Source organism: Bombina bombina, chromosome 9, assembly GCF_027579735.1.
Source record: "Bombina bombina isolate aBomBom1 chromosome 9, aBomBom1.pri, whole genome shotgun sequence".
Lineage (NCBI taxonomy): Eukaryota > Metazoa > Chordata > Amphibia > Anura > Bombinatoridae > Bombina > Bombina bombina.
This window is the reverse complement of record NC_069507.1, coordinates 170,126,267-170,150,801: the sequence shown is the minus strand read 5'-3', so window position 1 is coordinate 170,150,801 and position 24,535 is coordinate 170,126,267.

Genomic DNA, 24,535 nt, shown 5'->3' with positions numbered 1-24,535 from the left:
AAAATTGAGGTTTTTGGCCACAACCATAAACGCTACATTTGGAGAGGAGTCAACAAGGCCTATGATGAAAGGTACACCATTCCTACTGTGAAACACGGAGGTGGATCACTGATGTTTTGGGGATGTGTGAGCTACAAAGGCACAGGAAATTTGGTCAGAATTGATGGCAAGATGAATGCAGTATGTTATCAAATAGACTGCCTCATTTTCCACTTCTTGATTAGAGTTTGAACACTGCTGATTTGCATTCTCAATTCCTTGGATATCTTTTAATATCCCTTTCCTGTTTTATACAGTTCAACTACCTTTTTCCCACAGATCCTTTGACAATTATTTAGCTTTCCCCATGACTCAGAATCCAGAAACAGTGCAGCACTGGATGAAAGATGCAAGGGTCTGTTAGGAGTCCAGAAACTCATTGACCTTTTATACACACACACACTAATTACAAGCAAACAGATCACAGGTGAGGATGGTTACCTTTAATAGCCATTCAAACCCCTTTGTGTCAACTTGTGTGCATGTTATCAGGCCAAAATCACCAGGGTATGTAAACTTTTGATCAGGGGCATTTGGGTAGTTTCTGTTGTCATTATGATTTAAAAAGAGTAAACACAGTTGATTGATAATAAATGGTTTCAGCCAAACACTAACCATGAGTGAAAGAAACGTTTTTGTGTTATCATTCATGTTCTCTGAAAAATGGCCAAGAAATCATAAAATCTGCCAGGGTATGTAAACTTATGAGCACAACTGTAACTACACAAGTGCATTAGGGCCCTTTACAGGTAAGTAGAAAACATGTAAAATCATATTAATGCAATATTCATATTTAATAAAGTAAGTATTTAAATTCCAGTGTTCTTCATATAGGGGAAGTATTTTATAAATAGCTATATATATTACCAAAAAACATCATATATATATATATATACCGTATATAGAAATATGTATTTAAGAATAAATAGAACCAATTATGCTATGTGAAGAATATTCAAATTGGGTTAGTGCACTTTGGTTAAACGCAATCGGGTTTGCATGTGAGTAGGGTTCACGATATTCGAAGTTCAGCCTTTTGCAAGTTTCGGGTTAGCGCTTGCGCAAAAACTTTTTACTTTCAACTTACAATATGCATGCTACCTGATGCATGCAAAAAGCTTACTTCTAGAGGAGTTAACATGCGGGAGCGCTAATTTGCACTCCACTCGTAATCTAGTCCCAAATATGACAATTTTCATTTTAAGATATTTTTTTTTGTAATTTCTCTATACTTTTAAAACTTTATACTATTTTTCTTTCTATAATTTACCTCAGTGTGCCTCTACGTCCAATCACATTTTTACTTCTCGTGGCTCAATTTTAAACTTCCATCTTCCCCTTGTTGCTAAATATTTTAACTTTTTTCTTATACCCACTTCCATCTATATATGCGCAGAGTGCAGATAAAGACCATGGGGGGTAGTTATCAAGCCGTCTACTTTACCTGCCTTTGCCGGTTCAATACGCCCGCCTAAGCTCGCCTACCATCACCGCCGCGGACCTGCAAAATTTAGCCTAAGTTAACAAAAAAGCTGTCAAAAAGCCGCGCACCAAGTACGGGGCGATGAGCAGCGGACTGTGAGAGTTATCACTCATCCGATCTTGCTGCTCTTCGGCTTTTTGACAGCTTTATTGATACCCCTGTCACTAAGCACCCACACTAACTACACTGTTCTACCCCCTATACCGGCACCCCCCGGAGCCCCCCGCAACTCAATAAAGTTATTAACCCCTAAACCGCCGCTCCTAGACCCCGCCGCAACTCTTATAAATGTATTAACCCCTAAACCGCCGCTCCCGGACACCGCCGCCACCTACATTATACCTAGTAACCTCTATCCTGCCCCCCCTATATCGCCGCCACCTATAATAAAGTTATTAACCCTTATCCTGCGGATCCCGGACCTCGCCGCAACTAAATAAATAGTTTAACCCCTAAACCGCCGCTCCTGGACCCCGCCGCAACCTATATTAAACTTATTAACCCCTAATCTGCCCCCTCTACACCGTCGCCACCTATAATAAATTTATTAACCCCTATCCTGCCCCCCCTACACCGCCGCCACTGTAATAAAATTATTAACCCCTAAACCTAAGTCTAACACTAACCCTAACACCCCCTAACTTAAATATTAATTAAATAAATCTAAATAATATTTCTATTATTAACTAAATTAATCCTATTTAAAACTAAATACTTACCTTTAAAATAAACCCTAATATAGCTACAATATAAATAATAATTATATTGTGGCTATCTTAGGATTTATTTTTATTTTACAGGCATCTTTTAATTTATTTTAACTAGGTACAATAGCTATTAAATAGTTATTAACTATTTAATAGCTACCTAGCTAAAATAAAGAAAAATTTACCTGTAAAATAAAAACTAACCTAAGTTACAATTACACCTAACACTACACTATACTTTAATAAATTATTCCTATTTAAAACTAAATACTTACCTGTAAAATAAACCTTAAGATAGCTACAATGTAATTAATAATTACATTGTAGCTATTTTAGGATTTATATTTATTTTACAGGTAACTTTGTATTTATTTTAGCTAGTTAGAATAGTTATTAAATAGTTATTAACTATTTAATAACTACCTAGCTAAAAGAAATACAAAATTACCTGTAAAATAAATCCTAACCTAAGTTACAATTAAACCTAACACTACACTATCATTAAATTAATTAAGTAAATTACCTACAAATAACTACAATTAAATACAATTAAATAAACTAACTAAAGTACAAAAAATAAAAAAAAGCTAAGTTACAAAAAATAAAAAAAATAAGTTACAAACATTTAAAAAATATTACAACAATTTTAAGCTACTTACACCTAATCTAAGCCCCCTAATAAAATAACAAAGCCCCCCAAAATACATGTTAGGGTGTTAGGTGTAGACAGCTCACATAGGAATCAATGGGATGTCTGGCAGCAGCGAACATGAACTTTCGCTATGGTCAGACTCCCATTGATTTCTATGGGATCCGCCGCCTCCAGGGCGGGAAAAGTGACGAGCGTACCTGCTAGTTTTTTGATAGCTAGCAAAAGTAGTCAGATTGTGCCGCACTTGTGTGCGGAACATCTGGAGTGACGTAAGAATCGATCTGTGTCGGACTGAGTCCGGCGGATTGAAGCTTACGACACTAAATTCTACTTTTGCCGGTATCTAGGGCTTGATAACTAAGGCGAATCAGCCTCGCCACAAATACGCTGCGGAATTCCAGCGTATTTGAGGTTGACGGCTTGATAACTAGGGGCCTGTGTGTTGCCATTCTTGGGAGTCCCCTTTTGATGCAGATTCTGAGTACCTCACACACTGCAGCTGAGAGAGGAGACTGCAGTCTTCTAACCCATCACATGCTGCTGTGGGAACCCCCCATGATGTCACCATGTACATTAGTGATGACATCATGGTAAACAAAGAAGTCTCTGCGGATTGAGAAAATGGCTTTAAATTTCCATATCTCAACTCCAAAAATTACTTAGGGACATAAAACCCCTCTTTAGAAACTGTGATTAGCTGCATCATACGGACAAATTGATCCTTGTTTTGAAAGAGGGAAGTTTCCCCTTTTAATGAGGGGCTAACTTTAATGAGCTAACTTCTTTTTCCATAGACTTCAATGGGGCACACTGTAAACAAAAAAACACTTATCGCTCGTGCGCTAACCCGACACCACATTAGACCAACAGCGCTTAAGCCGAAGGTAGTTATAAATACTTTACATTCCAATGTTCTTCACATAGAAGAAAATACTACATAAAACTGTACACCTGCTGCTGTCTTCCTCCTCGTATGTCCCTTTGCACAGAAACAAAACAGTTTTTTGTGGAGCCCCTAATTAAACAAAGTGGAATGTCAGGTTTCCATAGAACACATTCTTAAGGTTATAGCATTTTTATTTAAACTACAATGCTTCTAAAGTGCTTGTCCATTTTGTTAAATAAGTTCTATATATACATTAGAAAGGCAAATGGGTTAGCTTTATTTTTTCTTTAACCCCTTAATGACCACAGCACTTTTCCATTTTCTGTCCGTTTGGGACCAAGGCTATTTTTACATTTTTGCAGTGTTTGTGTTTAGCTGTAATTTTCCTCTTGCTCATTTACTGTACCCACACATATTATATACCGTTTTTCTCGCCATTAAATGGACTTTCTAAAGATACCATTATTTTCATCATATCTTATAATTTACTATAAAAAAAATTATAAAATATGAGGAAAAATGGAAAAAAACACACTTTTCTCCAACATTGGTGTGTCCGGTCCACGGCGTCATCCTTACTTGTGGGATATTCTCTTCCCCAACAGGAAATGGCAAAGAGTCCCAGCAAAGCTGGTCACATGATCCCTCCTAGGCTCCGCCCACCCCAGTCATTCTCTTTGCCGTTGCACAGGCAACATCTCCACGGAGATGGTTAAGAGTTTTTTGGTGTTTAAATGTAGTTTTTATTCTTCTATCAAGTGTTTGTTATTTTAAAATAGTGCTGGTATGTACTATTTACTCTGAAACAGAAAAGGATGAAGATTTCTGTTTGTAAGAGGAAGATGATTTTAGCAGACAGTAACTAAAATCGGTTGCTGTTTCCACATAGGACTGTTGAGATGAAGTAACTTCAGTTGGGGGAAACAGTTAGCAGACTTTTTCTGCTTAAGGTATGACTAGCCATATTTCTAACAAGACTGTGTAATGCTGGAAGGCTGTCATTTCCCCTCATGGGGACCGGTAAGCCATTTTCTTAGTCAAAAACAAACAGAATAAAGGGCTTATTATGGGCTAAAAAACGGGTAGACATTTTTATGGGCTAAATCGATTGCTTTATTTGTGCATATTATTCAGATTTAGGCTAATAATTGGCATTTATAATCTTGGGGAACGTTTATAAAACGGCAGGCACTGTATTGGACACCTTTTTCAGTCAGGGGGCCTTTCTAGTCATAGACTGAGCCTCATTTTCGCGCCATTAATGCGCAGTTGTTTTTTGAGAGCAGGGCATGCAGATGCATGTGTGAGGATCTAAGAATCTCTGAAAAAGCTTTTAGAAGGCGTCATTTGGTATCGTATTCCCCTCAGGGCTTGGTTGGGTCTTAGCAAAGACTATATCTGGGACTGTATAGGGGTTAAATTGAAAAACGGCTCCGGTTCCGTTATTTTAAGGGTTAAAGCTCTGAAATTTGGTGTGCAATACTTTTAAGGCTTTAAGACACTGTGGTTAAATTTTGGTAATTTTTGAACAATTCCTTCATACTTTTTCACATATTCAGTAATAAAGTGTTTTCTGTTTGAAATTTAAAGTGACAGTAACGGTTTTATTTTAAAACGTTTTTTGTGCTTTGTTGACAAGTTTAAGCCTGTTTAACATGTCTGTACCTTCAGATAAGCTATGTTCTATATGTATGAAAGCCAATGTGTCTCCCCATTTAAATTTATGTGATAATTGTGCCATAGCGTCCAAACAAAGTAAGGACAGTACTGCCACAAATAATGATATTGACCAAGATGATTCCTCAAATGAGGGGAGTAAACATGATAGTACATCATCTCCTACTGTGTCTACACCAGTTTTGCCCATGCAGGAGGCCCCTAGTACATCTAGTGCGCCAATACTTATTACCATGCAACAATTAACGGCTGTAATGGATAACTCCATAGCAAATCTTTTATCCAAAATGCCTACTTATCAGAGAAAGCGCGATTGCTCTGTTTTAAACACTGAAGAGCAAGAGGACGCTGATGATAATTGTTCTGTCATACCCTCACACCAATCTGAAGGGGCCATGAGGGAGGTTTTGTCTGAGGGAGAAATTTCAGATTCAGGAAAAATTTCTCATCAAGCTGAACCTGATGTTGTGACATTTAAATTTAAATTAGAACATCTCCGCGTACTGCTTAAGGAGGTGTTATCTACTCTGGATGATTGTGACAATTTGGTCATTCCAGAGAAATTATGCAAGATGGACAGGTTCCTAGAGGTTCCGGTGCCCCCCGACGTTTTTCCTATACCCAAGCGGGTGGCGGACATAGTAAATAAAGAGTGGGAAAAGCCCGGCATACCTTTTGTTCCTCCCCCTATATTTAAGAAATTATTTCCTATGGTCGACCCCAGAAAGGACATATGGCAGACAGTCCCCAAGGTCGAGGGGGCAGTTTCTACTCTAAACAAACGCACTACTATTCCTATCGAAGATAGTTGTGCTTTCAAAGATTTTTGTACAGCAAGGCTACCTTCTACAACCAATTTCATGCATTGTTCCTGTCACTACGGCAGCGTGGTTCTGGTTCGAGGAACTAGAAAAGTCGCTCAGTAGAGAAACTCCATATGAGGAGGTTATGGACAGAGTTCACGCACTTAAATTGGCTAACTCTTTTATTTTAGATGCCGCTTTGCAATTAGCAAAATTAGCGGCGAAAAATTCAGGGTTTGCTATCGTGGCGCGCAGAGCGCTTTGGCTAAAGTCTTGGTCAGCGGATGTGTCATCCAAGACAAAATTGCTTAACATTCCTTTCAAAGGTAAAACTTTATTTGGACCTGATTTGAAAGAGATTATTTCAGACATCACTGGGGGAAAGGGCCACGCCCTTCCACAGGATAGGTCTTTTAAGGCTAAAAATAAACCTAATTTCCGTCCCTTTCGCAGAAATGGACCAGCCTCTAATTCTGCATCCTCTAAGCAAGAGGGTAATGCCTCACAACCCAAACCAGCCTGGAAGCCAATGCAAGGCTGGAACAAGGGTAAGCAGGCCAAGAAGCCTGCCACTGCTAACAAAACAGCATGAAGGAGTAGCCCCCGATCCGGGACCGGATCTGGTGGGGGGCAGACTTTCTCTCTTTGCTCAGGCTTGGGCAAGAGATGTTCAGGATCCTTGGGCGCTAGAAATAGTTTCTCAAGGTTATCTCCTGGAATTCAAGGAACTACCCCCAAGGGGAAGGTTCCACAAGTCTCACTTATCCTCAAACCAAATAAAGAGACAGGCATTCTTACATTGTGTAGAAGACCTGTTAAAGATGGGAGTGATACACCCAGTTCCAATAAAGGAACAAGGAATGGGATTTTATTCCAATCTGTTCGTAGTTCCCAAAAAAGAGGGAACGTTCAGACCAATTTTGGATTTGAAGATCCTAAACAAATTTCTCAGGGTACCATCGTTCAAAATGGAAACCATTCGAACGATTCTACCCACCATCCAGGAAAGTCAATTTATGACTACCGTGGATCTAAAGGATGCGTACCTACATATCCCTATCCACAAGGAACATCATCAGTTCCTAAGGTTCGCTTTTCTGGACAAACATTACCAGTTTGTGGCTCTTCCATTCGGATTAGCCACTGCTCCAAGGATTTTCACAAAGGTGCTAGGGTCCCTTCTAGCGGTTCTAAGACCAAGGGGCATTGCAGTAGTACCCTATTTGGACGACATTCTAATACAAGCGTCGTCCCTGTCAAAGGCAAAGGCTCATACGGACATCGTTCTAGCCTTTCTCACATCTCACGGATGGAAGGTGAACAAAGAAAAGAGTTCTCTGTCCCCGTCAACAAGAGTTCCCTTCTTGGGAACAATAATAGATTCCTTAGAAATGAGGATTTTTCTGACAGAGGTCAGAAAATTAAAACTTCTAAGCTCTTGTCAAGTGCTTCATTCTGTTCCTCGTCCTTCCATAGCGCAGTGCATGGAAGTAATAGGATTGATGGTTGCAACAATGGACATAGTTCCCTTTGCACGAATTCATCTAAGACCATTACAACTGTGCATGCTCAAACAGTGGAATGGGGATTATACAGACTTGTCTCCAATGATTCAAGTAGATCAAAAGACCAGAGATTCACTCCGTTGGTGGCTGACCCTGGACCATCTGTCTCAGGGAATGAGCTTCCGCAGGCCAGAGTGGGTCATTGTCACGACCGACGCCAGTTTAGTGGGCTGGGGTGCGGTCTGGGAATCCCTGAAAGCTCAGGGTCTATGGTCTCGGGAGGAGTCTCTTCTCCCGATAAACATTCTGGAACTGAGAGCGATATTCAATGCTCTCAGAGCTTGGCCTCAAAAAGGCCAAATTCATAAGGTTCCAATCAGACAACATGACGACTGTTGCTTATATCAATCATCAAGGGGGAACAAAGAGTTCCCTGGCGATGAAAGAAGTGACCAAAATAATTCAATGGGCGGAGGATCACTCCTGCCACTTGTCTGCGATCCACATCCCAGGAGTGGAAAATTGGGAAGCAGATTTTCTGAGTCGTCAGACATTTCATCCGGGGGAGTGGGAACTCCATCCGGAAATATTTGCCCAAATAACTCAATTATGGGGCATTCCAGACATGGATCTGATGGCGTCTCGTCAGAACTTCAAGGTTCCTTGCTACGGGTCCAGATCCAGGGTTCCCAAGGCGACTCTAGTAGATGCACTAGTAGCACCTTGGACTTTCAACCTAGCTTACGTATTCCCACCGTTTCCTCTCATTCCCAGGCTGATAGCCAGGATCAATCAGGAGAGGGCCTCTGTGATCTTGATAGCTCCTGCGTGGCCACGCAGGACTTGGTATGCAGACCTGGTGAATATGTCATCGGCTCCACCATGGAAGCTACCTTTGAGACAGGACCTTCTTGTTCAAGGTCCATTCGAACACCCAAATCTGGTCTCCCTCCAACTGACGGCTTGGAGATTGAACGCTTGATTCTATCAAAGCGTGGGTTTTCAGATTCGGTGATAGATACTCTGGTTCAGGCCAGAAAACCTGTAACTAGAAAAATTTACCATAAAATATGGAAAAAATATATCTGTTGGTGTGAATCCAAAGGATTCCCATGGAATAAGATAAAAATTCCTAAGATTCTCTCCTTTCTTCAAGAAGGTTTGGAGAAAGGATTATCTGCAAGTTCTCTAAAGGGACAGATCTCTGCTTTATCGGTCTTACTACACAAAAGACTGGCAGCTGTGCCAGATGTTCAAGCTTTTGTTCAGGCTCTGGTTAGGATCAAGCCTGTTTACAGACCTTTGACTCCTCCCTGGAGTCTAAATCTAGTTCTTTCAGTTCTTCAAGGGGTTCCGTTTGAACCCTTACATTCCATAGATATTAAGTTACTATCTTGGAAAGTTTTGTTTTTGGTTGCAATATCTTCTGCTAGAAGAGTTTCAGAGTTATCTGCTCTGCAGTGTTCTCCTCCTTATCTGGTGTTCCATGCAGATAAGGTGGTTTTGCGTACTAAGCCTGGTTTTCTTCCTAAAGTTGTTTCTAACAAAAATATTAACCAGGAGATAGTTGTACCTTCTTTGTGTCCGAATCCAGTTTCAAAGAAGGAACGTTTTTTACACAATTTGGACGTTGTCCGTGCTCTAAAGTTCTATTTAGAGGCTACTAAAGATTTCAGACAAACATCTTCCTTGTTTGTTGTTTATTCTGGTAAAAGGAGAGGTCTAAAAGCGACTTCTACCTCTCTTTCCTTTTGGCTTAAAAGCATTATCCGATTGGCTTATGAGACTGCCGGACGGCAGCCTCCTGAAAGAATCACAGCTCACTCCACTAGGGCTGTTGACCAGATATGTAAGGCAGCGACTTGGTCTTCACTGCACACTTTTGCCAAATTTTACAAATTTGATACTTTTGCTTCTTCGGAGGCTATTTTTGGGAGAAAGGTTTTGCAAGCTGTGGTGCCTTCCGTTTAGGTGACCTGATTTGCTCCCTCCCTTCATCCGTGTCCTAAAGCTTTGGTATTGGTTCCCACAAGTAAGGATGACGCCGTGGACCGGACACACCAATGTTGGAGAAAACAGAATTTATGCTTACCTGATAAATTACTTTCTCCAACGGTGTGTCCGGTCCACGGCCCACCCTGGTTTTTTAATCAGGTCTGATGAATTATTTTCTCTAACTACAGTCACCACGGTACCATATGGTTTCTCCTATATATATTTCCTCCTGTCCGTCGGTCGAATGACTGGGGTGGGCGGAGCCTAGGAGGGATCATGTGACCAGCTTTGCTGGGACTCTTTGCCATTTCCTGTTGGGGAAGAGAATATCCCACAAGTAAGGATGACGCCGTGGACCGGACACACCGTTGGAGAAAGTAATTTATCAGGTAAGCATAAATTCTGTTTTTCTAACTTTGACCCCCAAAATCTGTTACATATCTACAACCAGCAAAAAACACCCATGCTAAATAGTTTCTAAATTTTGTCCTGAGTTTAGAAATACCCAATGTTTACATGTTCTTTGCTTTTTTTGCAAGTTATAGGGCAATAAATACAAGTAGCACTTTGCTATTTCCAAACCAATTTTTTTCAAAATTAGCGCTAGTTACATTGGAACACTGATATCTGTCAGGAATCCCTGAATAGCCATTGACATGTATATATTTTTTTTTAGTAGACATCCCAAAGTATTGATCTAGGCCAATTTTGGTATATTTCATACCACCATTTCACCGCCAAATGCGATCAAATACAAAAAATTGTTCACTTTTTCACAAATTTTTTCACAAACTTTCAATTTCTCACTGAAATTATTTACAAACAGCTTGTGCAATTATGGCATAAATGGTTGTAAATTCTTCTCTGGGATCCCCTTTGTTCAGAAATAGCAGGCATATATGGCTTTGGCGTTGCTTTTTGGTAATTAGAAGGCCGCTAAATGCCACTGCGCACCACACGTGTATTATGCCCAGCAGTTAAGGGGTTAATTAGGGAGCTTTTAGGGAGCTTGTAGGGTTAATTTTAGCTTTAGTGTAGTGTAGTAGACGACCCCAAGTATTGATCTAGGCCCATTTTGGTATATTTCATGCCACCATTTCACCGCCAAATGCGATCAAATTAAAAAAAACGTTAAATTTTTCACAATTTTAGGTTTCTCACTGAAATCATTTACAAACAGCGTGTGCAATTATGGCATAAATGGTTGTAAAAGCTTCTCTGGGATCCCCTTTGTTCAGAAATAGCAGACATATATGACTTTGGCTTTGCTTTCTGGTAATTAGAAGGCCGCTAAATGCTGCTGCGCCTCACACGTGTATTATGGCTAGCAGTGAAGGGGTTAATTAGGGAGTTTGTAGGGAGCTTGCAGGGTTAAATTTAGCTTTAGTGTAGAGATCAGCCTCCCACCTGACACATCCCACCCCCTGATCCCTCCCAAACAGCTCCCTTCCCTCCCCCACCCCACAATTGTCCCCGCCATCTTAAGTACTGGCAGAAAGTCTGCCAGTACTAAAATAAAAGGGTTTTTAAAAATAATAAAACATTTTTTTTAGCATATTTACATATGCTACTGTGTAGGATCCCCCCCTTAGCCCCCAACCTCCCTGATCCCCCCCAAAACCGCTCTCAAAGCCTCCCCTCTGCCTTAATTGGGGTCATCTTGGGTACTGGCAGCTGTCTGCCAGTACCCAGTTTGCAAAAAAATATGGTTTTTTTTATTATTTTGCCCAGTTTTTCTGTAGTGTAGCTTCCCCCTCCCCACAGACCAACCCCCACCACCTAACTGATTGTATTTTTTCTCTAATTTGTTTATTTAATTTCAGTGTTTGTTTTCATTTTCCTACAAAAAAATTTCTGTGTGTAGCGGTTCCCACCCGCTCCCTCCCCGTGCACGCGCCCGCCCCCACCCTCCCGTGCACGTGCGCGCGTCAGTGCGCGCCCCCTCGCATCACCGCCCACGATCCCGCCCCCCTCCACATCACGAGGGCCATCGATGGCCGCCACCCGCCTCCCGGTCCGGCTCCCACCCACCAACTAAGTAAGCCACCGATCTCCGGTGCAGAGAGGGCCACAGAGTGGCTCTCTCTGCACCGGATGGCTTAAAAATGTTATTGCAGGATGCCTCCATATCGAGGCATCACTGCAATAACCGGAAAGCAGCTGGAAGCGAGCAGGATCGCTTCCAGCTGCTTTCCACACCGAGGACGTGCAGGGTACGTCCTCAGGCGTTAACTGCCTTTTTTTTGAGGACGTACCCTGCACGTCCTCGGTCGTTAAGGGGTTAAACATCTTATTTAAATAGTACTTTGATTAGAAATATTCTATAGACATATTCTCACTATATAGGAGATTTTCAGTCATCTGTGTCCTCTTGCTCAGCGTTTGTCAGAAGAACCCACATTAACACAATCTTAACTTTACTCAGGTGATGCACCTACAACAAGGTATACACCCTCACTATTTCCTGATGAGAAGGAAATCAAATATACTTTGTTCTTTTGGTAACCTTTGTTGAAGACTATACCTATGTAGACTCCGGGGCAGCAATGCACTACTGGGAGGTAGTTGCTCATTGGTCACTATACACATATGTTATTGGCATTGGCACTATATAAACCATGAAAAATCTAATTTTAACTTTTATAACTCTCTAAAGGGACAGTCTACTCCAGAATTTATACTGTTTAAAAAGATAGATAATCCCTTTATTACCCAGTCCCCAGTTTTGCATAACCAACACAGTTGCTGTATATTAATATACACCTAGATTACGAGTTTTGTCTGTAATGGTGTGCGGTGCTAACGAGCAGTTTTCCCTCACCGCTCACCTGCAGACAACGCTGGTATTACGGGTTTTTAGAAACCCGGCGTTAGCCGCAGAAAAGTGAGCAGAGAGCAAAATTTAGCTCCACATCTCACCTCAATACCAGCGCTGCTTACGGTAGCGGTGAGCTGGCAAAACGTGCTCATGCACGATTTCCCCATAGGAATCAATGGGGCAGAGCCGGCTTAAAAAAAAAAAAACTAACACCTGCAAAAAAGCAGCGTAAAGCTCCTAACGCAGCCCCATTGATTCCTATGGGGAAATACTTTTAATGTCTACACCTAACACCCTAACATGAACCCCGAGTATAAACACCCCTAATCTTACACTTATTAACTCCTATTCCGCCGCCCCCGACATCGCCGACACCTGCATAATATTATTAACCCCTAATCTGCTGCGCCGGACACCGCCGCCACCTACATTATACCTATTAACCCCTAATCTGCTGCCCCCAACATCGCCGACACCTACATTTTATTTATTAACCCCTAATCTGCCGCCCCCAATGTCGCTGCCACCTACCTACACTTATTAACCCCTAATCTGCCGCCCCCAACGTCGCCACCACTATAATAAAGTTATTAACCCCTAAACCTAAGTCTAACCCTAACCCTAACCCACCCTAACTTAAATATAATTTAAATATATCTAAATAAATATTACTATCATTAACTAAATAATTCCTATTTAAAACTAAATACTTACTTATAAAATAAACCCTAAGATAGCTACAATATAACTAATAGTTACATTGTAGTTAGCTTAGGGTTTATTTTTATTTTACAGGCAACTTTGTATTTATTTTAACTAGGTACAATAGTTATTAAATAGTTATTAACTATTTAATAGCTACCTAGTTAAAATAAAATCCCAATTTACAAATAAAAATTTACCTAAACTAAATACAATTAAATACTATTTAAATAAATTATCTAAAGTATGAAACCCCCCCACTAAATTACAGAAAATAATAAAATAATTACAAGTTTTTTAAACTAATTACACCTAATCTATTCCCCCTAATAAAATAAAAAGCCCCCAAAATAATAAAAAGCCCTACCCTATACTAAATTACAAATAGCCCTTAAAAGGGCCTTTTGCGGGGCATTGCCCCAAAGTAATCAGCTCTTTAACCTGTAAAAAAAAGTACAATACCCCCCCCAACATTAAAACCCACCACCCACACACCCAACCCTACTCTAAAACCCACCCAATCCCCCCTTAATAATACCTAACACTAACCCCTTGAAGATCACCCTACCTTGAGAAGTCTTCACCCAACCGGGCCGGTTTTCTGTAATTTAGTGGTTTTTTTTTTCCGTACTTTAGATAATTTATTTAAATTGTATTTAATTGTATTTAGTTTAGGTAATTAATTTAATTATAGTGTAGTGTTAGGTGTAATTGTAACTTAGGTTAGGATTTATTTTACAGGTAAATTTGATTTTATTTTAACTAGGTAGCTATTAAATAGTTAATAACTATTTAATAACTATTGTACCTAGTTAAAATAAATACAAAGTTGCCCGTAAAATAAAAATAAACCCTAAGCTAGCTACAATGTAACTATTAGTTATATTGTAGCTAGCTTATGGTTTATTTTATCGGTGAGTATTTATTTTTAAATAGGAATTATTTAGTGAATTGTATTAATTTTATTTAGATATATTTAAATTATATTTCAGTTTGGGGGGGTTAGGGTTAGACTTTGATTTAGGGGTTAATACATTTAATATAGTTGCGACGACGTTGTGGGCGGCAGATTAGGGGTTAATAAATGTAGGTAGGTGTCGGCGATGTTAGGGACGGCAGATTAGGGGTTAATAAAATTTAACTAGTGTTTGCGATGCGGGAGGGTGGCGGTTTAGTAGTTAATATATTTATTATAGTGGCGGCGATGTCTGGTTAGGCAGATTAGGGGTTAAAAATTTTATTTTAGTGTTTGCAATGTGGGGGGGGGGGGCTCGGTTTAGGGGTTAATAGGTAGTTTATGGGTGTTAGTGTACTTTTTAGCACTTTAGTTAAGAGTGTTATACTACGGCGTTAGCCCATAAAACTCTTAACTACTGACTTTTAAATGCGGTATCAGTCTTGACAGGAGAGGGTGTACCGCTCACTTTTTGGAAGACTCGTAATACCGGCGTTATGCAAGTCCCATTGAAAATATAGGATACGCAATTGACGTAAGTGGATTTGCGGTATTTTCGAGTCTGACCAAAAACGTGAGCGGTACACCTGTACCTGCAAGACTCGTAATACCAGCGTTAGGAAAAAAGCAGCGTTAAGACCTCTCAACACTGCTTTTTAAGGCTAACGCACAACTCATAATCTAGCCGATAGTTTTTATCTCTTTGATTATCTTGTATCTAAGATTCTGCAGACTGCCTCATTATTTCAGTTCTTTTGACAGACTTGCATTTTTGCCAATCAGTGCCCTCTCATAAGTAACTCCACAGGCATGAGCACAATGTTATCTATATGGCACACATGAACTAATGTCTTCTAGCTGTGAAAAATTGTCAAATGCCTTCAGATAAGAGGTGGCCTTCAAGGGCTTAGAAATTAGCATATGAGCTTACCTAGGTTTAGCTTTCAACTAAGAATACCAAGAGAACAAAAAAATTTATGTTAAAAGTAAATTGGAAAGTTGTTTAAAATGACATGCCCTATCTGAATCATGAATGTTTAATGTTGACTAGACTGTCTCAATGTTATTATAGTGAAATTAAGACAGCTGCACTTGTATCACAAATTTATTTAATTGGTCAGTGTATCTATTTAGACTATTTCATTGGAAGGAATAAAAATACCCAACTGTTTCAATAATTCTAATATGATTTTACATAGTTTATTTGCGGTGATAAAATAAGAATAATATTGATTAAACCTTAAAAAAACTTTGACTACAGTAAAAGCCTAGCAAGTAGAATTTAGTTGTTAATTCTAGCAAGTAGTCTTTAGTTCATAGTGGAAGTTAAGTGACATAAACACAGTAATATGTTCTAAAGAAATGATATCCCTTTGAACTAAGAATACCGGCCAGTGCATGGACAGAAGGTCTCTTGTAAGAGGAACCATACAAGCTAGTTTCATTTTACCCTAGTTTTAGCATCCACATGTATAGTACATGACTATCGTCCTCCTCTACATCCCCATTACTTGGTTTCTTTGAAATATAAGAAGCCTGTTTGGATACAAATTTATTAATGCAAAGTAGTGAATTAGTAACACAGGACAACATTTCGCTGAGGTGTCCTCTATATTTCTTGTGTAATGATAACAGTTTCTGAAAAGTAGAATTATATTTTGTTCTTGTTCTGTATAAAATATATTAAGTTTGGCTTTAAAGGGACAGTAAACTCAAAATTAAATGTTTGTGGTTCAGACAGAACATGCAATTTTAAATAACTTTCGCATTTACTTCTATTATCACATGTGCTTTGTTCTCTTGGTATCCTTCCTTGAAGAGTAATCTTAGGTAGGCTGATAGTAGCTGAGGAGCGTGCACATGTATTTAGCTAAGTGTAACATAGATATAACAATTGTTGCAAGCACAGCTGACAAATGGCTGAAGACACGTACAGGCTCCTCAGCTCAGTTAAGAATACCCTTTAACAAAGGATACCAAGGGAACTAGGCAAAATTGACAAGAGAGGTCAAATGGAAAGTTGGTTAACATTTCAAGCTCTGTCTAATCCATTTAATTTTGAATGTTGAATTAATCACCTCTTTCTTTTATGTAAACATTGTGCTAAGTCCAACCATTTCTAGGGATAGGCAAATGTTTTGCAACATTCGAAAAATAAAAATAATTTTAACACATTTGTTCGTTCTCTTAGAATTTTGAATGTTTGTACAACATTCTAACATTTGTTTAATGTAATAGCATTTCTAACGCTCTCTTTAAATGTATTATCCAAATGATGCTATATTCAAACTGATATATTTGTATCTATTATGTATCAATTTACTTATTCCCTACAACATGAACTATTGAACTTCTGAACAGTGTTTGTTGAATTGAATGTTACATTGAAATTTTGAATGTGGATATTCAACCTAAATACGAACATACGAAAACGAAAGTAACATTCGAAAACCGGAAATAACATTTGAATATCAAATTTTAATGGATTTTCCTTCAACATTTGATTGTCCAAACGAATGTCTACAGGACTATTCATTCTGCCAAACGAGTTGCACTTACAGCACATTCGCCCATCCTTAACCACTTCCTAGAGAGGCCAAAAAGCAAATATATAACCTAGGTTTTCAAAAATGCTGCAAACTTCCTAAACCAGCAACTTGATTTGCAGCAATGACAGATTTCAGGGTTTGCTTTTTGGCCTCTCTAGGGTAAAGAGGAAGAGCACAATTTTTGCACAAAAGCAAGAGGTGCTTATATCCTCTAGCAAAATACAGAAAAACATAAAGCCAACCAACAACCAGAGGAGAAAGAATAAAGAGTGCAGAAAAAAGACTTGTTGAAGCTATGGATATATGTTGGGTTTGAATTGAAGAGTATTTGACATCCAGGCAACCATATAATCTCAGGCATCCAGTAAATCTTACTCGCTCTTCTAACAGCAGGGGCTACATTTTAAAAGTCCAAGTTTTGGCCTCCCATGAAGATGGCAAAACACATTAATCAAATGGAGCTTGACGTGCAACTTCGGGCTTTTGGGTGATTGCTTTGACAAGGACGATCTCTAGACAACTACAATAGACTTCCAGGAAGATCTGAAGAGTTTCTAAAACATGCACAATCTCAGCCATTACATTAGATGGTCAAGTGTATCCTCACAGATCTTGCTGGGTGATCAACTAAGTATCATGTTCTCCCACTGCCTAACAGAGATCATGATTATTATGGGATGGGCAAATTACTACCATTATCTAAAGAAAAAGACAATATGTTTTAGTCAATTGTTTAAATCAGCACAATTATATATAAATTCATAGAAAAGTTCATTTTTCTTGAGAAGCCTAAAGACAGCAAGTAACATGTAATTTTTTTTTAATTAGTAGTAGGGTCTTGTGTAAATAGCCTAGGATTGTCACCCAGCCGGGATTTTATCAACATGGCCGGTATTTTTAAGGTTAAGGTTAAAGTTGAAAATAAAGAGTTAAAGGACCAGTCAACACATTAGATTTGCATAATCAACAAATGCAAGATAACAAGACAATGCAATAGCACTTAGTTTGAACTTCAAATGAGTGGTAGATTTTTTTATAACAAATTTCAAAGTTATGTATATTTCCACTCCCCTTGTACCATGTAATAGCAATCAGCCAATCACAAATGCATATACATATAGTCTGTGAATTCTTGCACATGCTCAGTAGGATCTGGTGACTCAAAAAATTGTAAATATAAAAGGCTGTGCACATTTTTTTTAATGGAACTAAATTGGAAAGTTGTTTAAAATTACATGCTGTATCTGAATCCTGAAAATTTAATTTAACCTGATTGTCCCTTTAATATAGTAATAGACATGCTATTATGGTCAAAATTTTAGTGGTAATTTCAGCTAATTATAAATAATCATTTTAAATCAGTATTAGCAGTTTTAGCTCCTGGTTTATGCTGCATAAGTATGTATGCAAATCTATGCTAATTAGCACTGCCTGTTTCTTTTTCAGAAAAAGGTGTGAACGCTATGTGTAAATAGGTAGTACTATTACTATCACACAGAGGGCTATTTGGGGGCATTTAGCCCTTGCCTGTTTTGCTGCCAGTATTAAAAGTAAAAAATTAAACTTTCATGATACAGATAGAACATGCAATTTTAAACAACTTTTCAATTTAGGGAGACTAAAATATAGACGAGAAGGCTCACCTTTCTAATGTACTTTTAAATCTAATTTCTTTGTTCTCTTGTTATTTTTCATTGAAAAGCATGCCTAGGTAGGCTCAGGAGCATCAATGCACTCCTAGGAGTTAGCTGCTGATTGGTTACTGTACATCTATGCCTGTTGTCATTGGTTAACCCATGGTGTCAATGGTGTCAATTTATCAAGCTCCGTACGATCAGGTTGATTGACACCCCCTGCTAGCGGCCGATTGGCAGTGAATCTGCAGGGGGCGGCATTGCACCAGCAGTTCACAAGAACTGCTGGTGCAATGATAAATGCAGACAGCGTATGCCGTTGGCATTTATCGATGTGCAGTGGACATGATCCGCTATATCGGATCATGTCCGCTCGCACCATAGTAAATAGGCCCCAATATGTTCAGTTAGCTCCCAGTAGTGCATTGCTGTTATTTGAACAAACGATACCAAGATATTGAAGAAAATTTGATAATAGAAAAAAAACTAGATAGTTGTTTAGAATTGTATGTTCTATCTGAATCATGAAGGAAAATTTGGGGATTTCATGTACCTCTACTGGCTGAGTGGAGCCGATGAAATTACCTTTTTTTGCAATCTGGGGGCCCCCACCCACTCCTATCCTGGCGATCGGGCCTGCATAGTGAGAGGCATCGCCGAGGCTTCCCATTACGTGTGGTGACGTGACACGCAATGATGTGATGACGTCACTGTGCAACTTTATTTAAAATTGTCAATACAAAGTATAGGGAAAGGGGGCATGCTGCTTAGAAACCTGTATCTCAGGTATCTAAGCAGCTACAGACCCCCAAGACCCGCCATTGGAAAGGCAATTGCCTAACCTTTCCAATGGTATAAGTCTTGGGTATCTGGGGGGAAAAATAAAAAAGTAAAAAAAAATGTTTTTTTAAAATAGTAGAAAAATATTAAATTCAGCTTAGCACTCAAAGGGTTAATTTAGATCATACAATTTTAAAAAAAAAACGTTTTAGTTTATTTCCATTATCAAAACATGTAAAATCTTTTCATGTATATGCACACTTTCTGAGGCCCTAGCTCTTACTGAACAAGAGTTTACAGTAAATACATATATGTGTTTTTGTGACTGGCTGATGGCTCTCACATGATACAAGAGGCTTGGAAAAACGTTAGTAACTTTAAAATTTCTCAGAAACAAAACCTACTACTCATTTGAATTTCAGTCTGTTATTGCATTGTCTTTTTATTTTGCAATTGTCTATTTAACGATTCTTTAAGATATAAATAAAGGAAATGACTTTTAATACCCCTTAAAATAGTACCAACAAGTAAAAATAGTCTCAACCTTGGGAGAAATTAAATCCCCCTTTATTCTAGACATTTAATTGAAATCTCAGTCTCAATGTGAACTTTTCATCTCCTCCAAAGTGTAAAAAATTAGTTTGTCTGGGATTGGTTTGTTTAGATAAGGCTTGTTCTCAAGTGCTAAGAACTACAGCAAGTTACAAATGTCAAAGTATGCAGGGAGAACAGATGACTCAGCTCTCCCGGGTCTTTATTTACGCTTAGAAGTCTGCAGCAACTGTTTTTAGTATTGAGCGTCTCATTTAAATGAAGATTGACAGCTCAAAAGTATAAAAGCCGGCATGGTTGGAACTGGAATATGTATCTGCCATTTCTTGGGGTAAAATGAGCACTGATTTCATGTGAATATCTCTAGGACAGATATGACATTCGTGGATGTCTGTAGAATTTATTTTGAGTGTGGCAAAACAATAAATACAAAAATAGATAAATAGTTACACAAATAAAATGTCCCCAACATAACAACATCAGTGTGTATAATGCCATTTTAAAATGCTACAGCAAGTATATACAGTAATAAGGTATGTTATTGGCTGTTTTTTTTCAACCACATGATAGTTAGAAGGTCATGTGACCAATCAAGATTATAATCAAGAAGAAAAGAGACTAATGGGGCATATTTATCAAGTTCCGTTTGGAGCTTGAGGCCCCTTGTTTCAGCTCGCTGGAAATAAAAGTTATGAAGCAGCGGTCTAAAGACCGTTGCTCCATAACTTATCCGCCTGCTCAAATAGGATCGGGTTGATTGACACCCCCTGCTAGCTGCCGATTGGCCCGCGAATCTGCAGGGGGCGGCATTGCACCAGCAGTTCACAAGAACTGCTGGTGCAATGATAAATCCCGACAGCGTAAAGCTGTCTGCATTTATTGATGTGCAGCGGACATGATACGCTACTTCTTATCATGTCCGCTCGCATTGATAAATATACCCCATAGGGTCAATCAGAATCCTTTAGAAAAGCTTATCAAATGACTTATCTACATAAATTCCTATAGACTTTAAAGGGGGTTTCTATTGAAAATAATTTTGATAAGTTTTTCTCAAGGATTATGATCGACCCCGTGGTTTCAGGGGGCCTTGTTTTATTCTTGCTAGGGTGACATAGTTTCCTTGTGCAATCCATTCTTTTTAAACTTAGTGTTTTACAGGATTAAATATTTATAATTTTTTTCAACCATAACGTGACATAGAGAGGGTCAGATGATCCTTTTATCGATTTGAAAAGAAGCCTTTACTTTTTTACTTCTGAGGTCTCATGGATGAATTAATTTATTTCTATTACTCTAAAGATTCCATATAATTGGTTATGAAATTGCAATATTTATATTGGCAACACTTTATCTTGAGAGTAATGTGATGCCTCATTTCAAAGAGAAGATTCTACTCTTCCTGATTAGGTCATGTGACCCTTTAAGTGGCACATAGGTGAGTTTAGAGCTCTTGCACTACCTAAACTCTATATTAAACTTATGGTCTGTGCCCAAAAGTAGGGAGTAATTTTCTTTATCTTGCCCCCCATGGACTCCCATGGAAGTATTGATTTTTTATGGCAGCAAACATACATTTTGACTTTAATGTCTGTAAGGGTGCCGCCTACAAGATAAACTCTTCTAACTATCAGAAAAGTAGAAAAGGAAACACAGCTAAAATAACCTAATAAGAATATCCTAGACAAAACTCTTGTTATAATTGAATGTGGATATCATTTTGTATGCCTCTAAAGATTACTTATAGAAAATACTATTCAATAAAAGATGTGAATTGTTATATTTTATCTTCTACACATTCACTGCTGTAAAGTGTGTGGGGGTAAGAAATTTGTGTCTTAATATGTTATGATGACAGCTACTAAACACTCATATACTGCTGGGTGAGGTTTAACTAAATGTGTAATAATTCCTTATCTTTTTATCGCTCATATAACTCTTGTTAATGTGTTTGTTAAATACTTGGGTGTGAAGAACACAAGGGAGAAACTATCCTTGTTACCTTGCTCTGTATGAGGGTTGTCTTCATTTTGTCTTCCAAGTGCACCTCTGTCCTTAATTTCTAGTCCCTCTTCATTCCTAGTATCCCTATAGCAGTTTAGATGTCATTTTTCTGATTCCTTATGCAGCAGGAGGAGGTCATATTTTATCAATTGTAAAACCTAAAGTAACCCCTCACTTGAAAAATTGGATTCTGGGTTTTCAAATTACGGGTTGCATTTCTCTCTAATAAAACAAATGGTCAATGTAAAAAAAAAGTGATTGCCTGCTGCACTGCACTAGTTAAAGGGACAGTCAACACCAAAAGTGTTATTGTATAAGAAGATAGATAACACCTTTACTATCCATTCCCCAGCTTTGCACAACCAACATTGTTATATTAATATACTTTATAACATTTAAACCTCTAAATTTCTGCCTGTTTCTAAGTCACTAGAGATGCCCTCTTATCACATGCTTTTTTATTTGCTTTTCACAACAAGAGACTGCTAATCCATGTGGGCCATATAGATAACATTGTGCTCTCTCCCGTGGAGTTGTGGCTGACACTGCACTAATTAGCTAAAATGCAAGTCAATAGTTAATAAAAAGTCATGTGATCAGGGGGCTGTCAGAAGAGGCTTAGATACAAGGTAATCACAGAGGTAAAAAGTATATTAATATAACTGTGTTGGTTGTGCAAAACTGAGGAATGGGTAATAAAGGGATTATCTATCTTTTTAAACAATACAAATTTTGGAGTAGACTGTCCCTTTAATAGAGAGTTTTGGCTAAAGGGTATGTGAACTCTAGGAGATTTTATCTCCCTCCCTCTCTGACCTAGAGGAACAGGTGAAAGAGCTTATAGATACTTATTTACTCTCTACAATGTTATACCTGGCTAATTAACAATCACCTAGATTACGAGTTTTGCACTAAACAGGGTACGACCCTCCATATCGCTGCCATTACGAGTTCCTGAAAAGCCTCCTTGCACGTGTGATATGGTGGCGTTAAGCTCCATACCGCACAAAAGCCAAGGGCTGCTTTGATGTGCTCGTGCACACTTTCCCCCATAGACATCAATGGGGAGAGAGTGTTAGAAAAAAAAAACACCTGAAGTGCAGAATGAAAAATCTCCGTAACGCAACCCTATTGATGTCTATGGGGAAAAAATAGTTACGTTTACTCCTAACACCCTAACATAAACCCCAAGTCTAAACACCCCTAATATGCCGCCCCGACATCGCTGACACCTAAATAAAGTTATTAACCCATAATCTGTGAAATAAATATAAACCTAACATTAAACTATAAATTAGCCTAACATAACTAATCTAATAAAATAAAAAAATACTACCAATGAAAATATCAAAATTAAAAATTAAAAAAAAAAACTAACACTACGAAAAATATTAAAAAATCTAAATTACAACTAAAAAATAAACCCAAATCTTATGAAAAATTTAAAGAATCTAAGTTTACCAAAAATAATTAACACTAAAATCACGAAAAATAAAAATCACTAAGATTCCAAAAAATAAACGAAAATATAAAAAATAAAAACAATTACACCTATCTAATAGCCCTGTAAAAACAACCCCCCAAAATAAAAATACCCCCTAGCCTATAATAAACTACCAATAGCCCTTTCAAATCAGCCAATAGGATGAGAGCTTCTGAAATCCTATTGGCTGTTCAAAACATCCGATAGGATGAGAGCTACTGAAATCCTATTGGCTGATTTGAACAACCAATAGGATTTCAGTAGCTCTCATCCTATTGGCTGTTTTGAACGAGTGGGGCAGTGCAGAAATAGTCTTGTAGAGGTATCGAAGCAGAGAGGAACACTCTGTGTCCCTCTTTGCATCGGGCAGCGGTGGTGCAGATAGTTGGTGGCGTGGGATGGTTAGGAGGGAGGCGGGTGGGTGGCCCATCGCTGGGGGGGGGGGCGGAATTGGGTGGGACCGCTATGCTACAGAAAAAAAAATCTTTATAGCGACAGGGAGGGGGGATGAGGGAGAGGGGATCGGGAGAGGGGAACACACCTGGACTTACACATTTTGGCCCGTGTGCACAGGCTTTAAGACTAGTTTCTAATATAAATGTTTAAATATGTGTAGTACAAATGCTGCAATATACTTCCAGTATTTAGTGTGTCCCCTTTTCTGCCAAGCACTGCTGCATTGTTGTAAAAACCAAGTAGAACAGGAATAGATTGTAAAGGGACAATAAGCACCTATAAAATGTTTGGTTATGGATAATGAAACAAATTTGCAGTATCTATTCATTACTTATTTTGCCCTTTTTGTAGACCTAAAATACAATTTGGAGGACTTGAAATACACCTTGCTGGCTTACCAAGGCTAACTCTGTCACATAAAGGTTCCTAATTAGATTTATCAGACTACAACAAAACAATGCATTTTATGGTAACTTTATGACAGTGACTAGCCTTGTTGTCTGTGGGCTTATAGGGACATTACACACTAAATAAAATGCTAGATAGAAAATATTAGTCTGAGAATAACATGTAGATGCAATATTTTAAAGTTTCATTAGTTGTTTAAATATTGTCAAAATAAGAATAAAGTTTTAGTGTCTATAAAACAATGGGATCGGCCATGTTGTAACTTAGGTTACTTTCTCTGCTTTGGCCAATTAGTTACAGTTAGAAATAGATCACTAAAGTGTTTGGCTATTGAAAAATAATTACAGTAAAAAGAATGTTAATTTATTTTAAAATTGTTAAGACTTATAATAGTGATAACAGAATTAACTACATCAGTGAGCGCCAACTTCTTAACACATGCAGAGT